The sequence below is a fragment of the Anabrus simplex genome, chromosome 1 (genome assembly GCF_040414725.1).
Source record: "Anabrus simplex isolate iqAnaSimp1 chromosome 1, ASM4041472v1, whole genome shotgun sequence".
In the NCBI taxonomy this organism is placed as follows: domain Eukaryota; kingdom Metazoa; phylum Arthropoda; class Insecta; order Orthoptera; family Tettigoniidae; genus Anabrus; species Anabrus simplex.
The window spans coordinates 1,706,338,000-1,706,343,999 of NC_090265.1; positions in this window are offsets into that span (position 1 = coordinate 1,706,338,000).

Sequence of the window (6,000 nt, forward strand, 5' to 3'; positions counted from 1 at the left end):
GGAAATTTAGCAGTTCCATTTTCTTTATCATAGTCGGAGTCCGACTCGTTGGCTGGATGGTCAGCGTACTGGCCTTCGGTTCAGAGGGTCCCGGGTTCGATTCCCGGCCGGGTCGGGGATTTTAACCTTCATTGGTTAATTCCAGTGGCTCGGGGACTGGGTGTTTGTGCTGTCCCCAACATCCCTGCAACTCACACACCACACATCACACTATCCTCCACCACAATAACACGCAGTTACCTACACATGGCAGATGCCGCCCACCCTCATCGGAGGGTCTGCCTTCCAAGGGCTGCACCCGGCTAGAAATAGCCACACGAAATTAATTATCATAGTCGGAATTACTATAGTGTCAAAGGCGCTACTGAAGTCAAGAAGGATACGTATAGTGAGCAGTCGTTTGTCTTCAGTAACCTTCAAAAGTGCTGTCGCGATACTGTTACTCTTCTCAAATGCAGATTGTAAAGGGTACAAAAGAGCATTTTTATTTAGGTATTCCAGAACTTCCTCGTATACTAAACGTTCAAAGTCTTTAGAAGGCGCAGGGAGTACGGACATAGAACGATAGTCAGAGGGTGATTGTGGGTCTAAACTCTTCGGTACCGACATAATATTGGCTGTTTTCCAGTCAGTAGGGAAAGTTCCGTTTAGCAAACAGTAGTTCAGTATGTGCGTCAGTATAGGCGAGATAGCACCGATAATGTTATGTATAAAAGTAATAGGAATATCATCTACACCTGTAGTCTTTGATTTAATCGAGTACAAAGCCCTTTAACCTGATTTTCTGTGACACTGTGAAATGTGAATGGTGGATTGGCTGGAGGAGAGGGCGGTGAGTCGGTGCAGTTAATTTGGGTAGGTTGATTATTTATTCTACTAAAGTAATCGTTCAGTTTGTCAAGTGGAATGTCAGGAGTTGTCTATCTCTGTTCATGTTTTCCTATTCCCAGAGCTCTAAGCTGGTCCCGTGCGCGATTAGAATTTAAATTGTTAGCTAAATTCCGAAAATTTATACATTCTTAAAAATTTCTGATTAACTGCCTTGTGCGATTTCTTAAGATGCGGTTAGATTCGAAGTCTGTGTCATCTAGGGTTTGATTATAATGTAGAAATAACGAGTCACGGTGGGCCATCATTCTCTTGCCTTCATCATCTAGACATGGACAAGAAGGACGAGAAACCTGTATTCGACGCGTGTGTGTGTGTATATCTTTGCCGCAGTATTTGTATAAAATGTCACTTCTTTATTGCTTATCACATGACCATTATTATAACAACATTACCGTATTTATTCTGAACAAGAATATTGCATCCTTACTCAAACTGTTTATTCTTGCATCCATTTCACTTGTACTCTGAATATATGAAATGCTGCAGTTATGTTGGGATTGGGAGTAACAGAGGTAGCCGGGGGACGGGGGTGGTTGTCGTCCAAGAAGTCCAGACACCCCAGGAGTTTTAACGAATGTACTTTTATTGAGCATTTATATATAATGTACATTAATATTAGCTTACGGAGTCCGACTCATTGGCTGAATGATCAGTGTTGAGGCCTTCGGTTAAGACGGTCCCGGGTTCGATTCCCGGCTGGGTCGGAGATTTTAATCGCGTCTGATTAATTCTTCTGGCTGGGGACTAGGTCTTTGTCCCAACATATTCATATTCAGATAACATACTACACTACCAATCACCAAAGAAACACACAACACTGATTACATCCCTCTATATAGGGTTGGCGTCGGGAAGGACATCCGGCCGTAAAACAGGGCCAAATCCACATGTGCGACACAGTTCGCACCCGCGACCCCACAGATGTGGGAAAAGCGAGGGAAGAATAAGAAGAAGAAAATTACTATTATCTTCCGGAATCCGCACGAATCCACCACTCTTGCTTGGATCCAAGGACACCCATTTCCTTTTTCGGTATTCTACACCACCTAAACTATGGAAGTTTGGACACCTATCAAAATAAAATTCTGGATGAATGCCCCCCCCCCCCAAACTGAAATCCTGGCTACGCTACTGGTGACGTATAAAATGTATTTCATACTATGACGTAAGTGGCACTTTACCGTACTGTAATTACTTTCCGCAGTGTTAGAAATCGTCTCTGATTAGATGAACTCCGCTTCAAGAGTAATGTAAACACGGGTAATTAGAGAGATCATGGATCAAGGAACACCAAACTTAACCTTGTTGAATTCTTTCTTCGCCTGATTGCAACACAGTGTTTCCATGCTCAGCTACACAAAAAATGGTGTCTCTACATTTCCAGCAGTTATCTGACACCATTACAATACTGAGTAATGTATAGGTTAATCCATTTCCAACAGATAAATACCGCGTATATCATAAAGTTCGTATCACATTCATTAATTCATGACCATATGACCATGTTTATGACTCAGATAGCTTAATGGACTGTTCGCTGCTTCAAATAATATTCATTTTTGTTGTAAACATAACCTCGTGTACATACCTCACCTTTCATAGCAAAACACCAACAACAAAACAAGAAAACGTCAATGCATGGATCAAACATGGACGGTTTGCGTCGTGACGAATCTAAATTATTTATAATTAACTTCATTTAATTTAAAACAAGACAATTCGCCATAGTATGAAATAAGCCACGAAAGTGATAAGTTTACGTTCTTCGTTTCGTAATTCCGCCCTAGCTTACGGTTCAGACGTAAACGTCTCACTCGTGACGTAAAAGATCACTTTCCACGGCTGTTCGTAAACAACTATGCAATGCCTTACTCGCCGTTAGCCCCTGACGGGACTACTACGGCTCCACGCCGAAGCCTTGCGGAGCAAGCCGAAGCTTTCCGAATGGCGTACTCCGTCTTCATGCATCGAGTAGTTCAGACGAACTAACTGATCTGCCAGAGGCTAACGTCGAGTCAAAAGAACGAACGAACTAAACTATAGTAGCGTATGCATTACTTGATACACAACTCTGTTTTCAAAGAATATTATACTATTGCATTTTAGAGTAAGAGCTATGTGTATTATGAATTTATTACATCATTGTTGGATCAGCTGTGCGTCAATTCAGAATTATACCCAGTTTTAACAGCGTAAGAACGTTCCACTGTAAGTCCTTGTTAGTTTTGTCGTTAAATTATGCAAATGTCCACGAAGTGATTTTGTAAATTCGCTCAATTAAAGTGAATGCCGTACAGTACATTCAACGAAGGGCGCAGGAGTGCTTGTTAACGTCAAGGATTGGTCTTTATATTGTCGAACATTAGATCAAACCAGTTGGAGAGTAAATCAAGTTGTTGTTAATCCACTCTGAATGACGACTTTTAATGAGGCTAATATTATTGAAAACAAATGTCATTTGGATGCCAGATCAAGCCAGACGTGTGTTAACAATTGGACGTCAAGTCGGCGTCATTCAGCGCCTAATTAACCCTGCGCCTCATTACTCACGTTCTCTGGATGTGCAGTAATTGGAGGACCTCCCGGTGACTAACTTTAAGAACTACCCTCCAATTTCAAGAGGGGACAAACTCGGGATTAAAACTCTTCTCTCCACACTGAAGAAAATGGGTCTTCCCCTCTCTCGTATCGCGTGTTTCTTGCGCGATGCCGACTACAATAAGAGAAGCAAGCATTGATTTTTGTTACAGTTTCTATTCACTGAACGTTAGAGAAAAAATTAACTTAAAAGGAAAATGGAGAGAGTGAGGTGAGATGTAGATAGCCAAGGGAAAAAAAGATACAGTTCGTGACTGGAATCTCATTTTTGAGACAAGAAAAGATATTCTCTGACAGGAGGAATCCAACGAAGATTTTGCTTCGTCCGTAAAAGTGTCCCTGTTATTTCCTGGTAAATAATGCCATCACTGACTTGTAAAGGAAAAATTACTAGAAGTCATTTTTGTTGTATCTCGTCACCAAGAATATTCATTATTTTCTTCAGAACACATGCACAAAATAGAAATGTTTTATTTTTAACATATTCTTAACAAAGATTGCTTGCTCTGCATCGAGGTGCAGCAGCAGAACTTTATTTCTATCGAATAAAGTAATTCATTTCATAATAGCAAGTTATTATGAGAAAGAAAGTACGCCTACTTAAATTCTTCTTTTCCTTTTCTGCGTTCGTAATCCAGATCCTCCTTGGGTGTAGTAATGAAATACCTACTCACATATCTGCCTGTTCTAAGGAGAAGTAGCTCTACTACTAGGCAGTAAGTACCTTCTTAACACTAATCAGAGCTTCCAAGAATGATGATGATGATGCTTTTTGTTTAAAGGGGCTTAACATCTAAGGTCATCGGCCATCAGAGAATGAAGGTATCAGCAAAAAGGAAGGCCACGAATGACGTGGAAACGAAACATCTCTTGGTCTCGCAAACCTCATTCCGTCGAAGAACAAGAATTGAATAAGGAAGGACAAGTAGGGTCCTCGCACAAGTAAGTCGAAACAATGGTCAGAATCAACAAGAGGCCCTGTAGTCATCAACCCACGCTCTAGGTTCAGAGTGTCCCTTTCAGTAGCCTCTTACGTCAGGCAGCGAATGCCATGGATGTACTCTACAGCCCCAACCCAGTGTGTGAAAGACTCTCTTGGCCTCACAAACATTTGAGGCCGGAAGAGAACGAGTGTATAACAGTAGAGGTCAGATATGAAAGATGAAAGTAAGTAGCCTGGCTCAACTAAATGGAAGAATTACTATTCTAAGCTAGAGGCCCCGTGGTCGCCAACTCGCATTCCCAAATTGAGAGCCTCTGAGGAGTCAACCCTTTTAGTCACCTCTTATGATAGGCAGGGGTTATGTATGACTCGCCACCCATCGGGGCATAAGAGAGAATGTGTCAGGATTAATTCATACAACTGGGGACTCCACTGTAACCACCACATAATTGCCTATTCCTCAGCCACTTTCCAAAAGTCTTAGTAAATTATAGTCTGTAAATGTCTGCACATGTATACTGGGAATATAATGAAAGTTGGGTTTATTTATTTATTTATTTATTTATTTATTTATTTATTTATTTATTTATTTATTTATTTATTTATTTATTTATTTATTTATTTATTTATTTATTTATTTATTTATTTATTTATTTATTTATTTGAGAAATAGTACGTGGTGCAGCAGGGTAGAAAAGTAATGCTCTGATACCTTGACGAATGGTCAGCGTGCAGTAAAACTGGATCAAATCCAATAGTGTATGCTGGGATCAAGACATGGGCTACCACTAGACTTAAGTTACCCCTTTTCGATAGTTAGTTGGAAGAAATTTAGCTAGTAAATTTTGAACAGAAATACTAGTAAGTTTTTTTTTTTTTTCAGTGTAAATCAGACAAAATTAAAGTAAGACATTTTAAAGCAAGTGTCTAAATAAATAAATAAATAAATAAATAAATAAATAAATAAATAAATAAATAAATAAATAAATAAATAAAAGAAATAAATAAATATTCATTTACAATTAAGTTTACTGTTTGATCTGTACGTGAAGTCCAGCCGTTCTTTTTTATACACTGTCAAAAATGTCTCCTCATTGGATCCCCTCAGAGAAACATCAATCTCCTTTTCGTATCGATAAACGGACCAAGTTGCCGAAACGAATTTGTCCTTGTGTTCCTCGAAGGTACGATTTTATCCTCATCAGAGGCTCGCCTGGTGGCCATGATGGTTAAGGCATCTATTTGCTCTGACACTGCGGTTAGCTAGTTCGAGTCCCATTGGTGGAAAAGAAAATCACCATCAGAATGTTGGCCGACAGGGTAGGAGAGGTAGTGGTATGTAATTTCTAACCACTAGATTGCGTGCCGAAAGCCTGGATTAAATTCCAAACCTCTCCTCAGTGTTCATAGGGAGTGAGGGCATATGACACTGTTGATGGTGATTCGTCCATCGGATGGAGACGTCAACCTAGAGCAGACGCCTTGGAATTATTCGACAGGAGTAGGCTATGTTCTAACACCAGATTTCACCCTCTCCCTACCTCATTATCAACATACCACATCCAGAC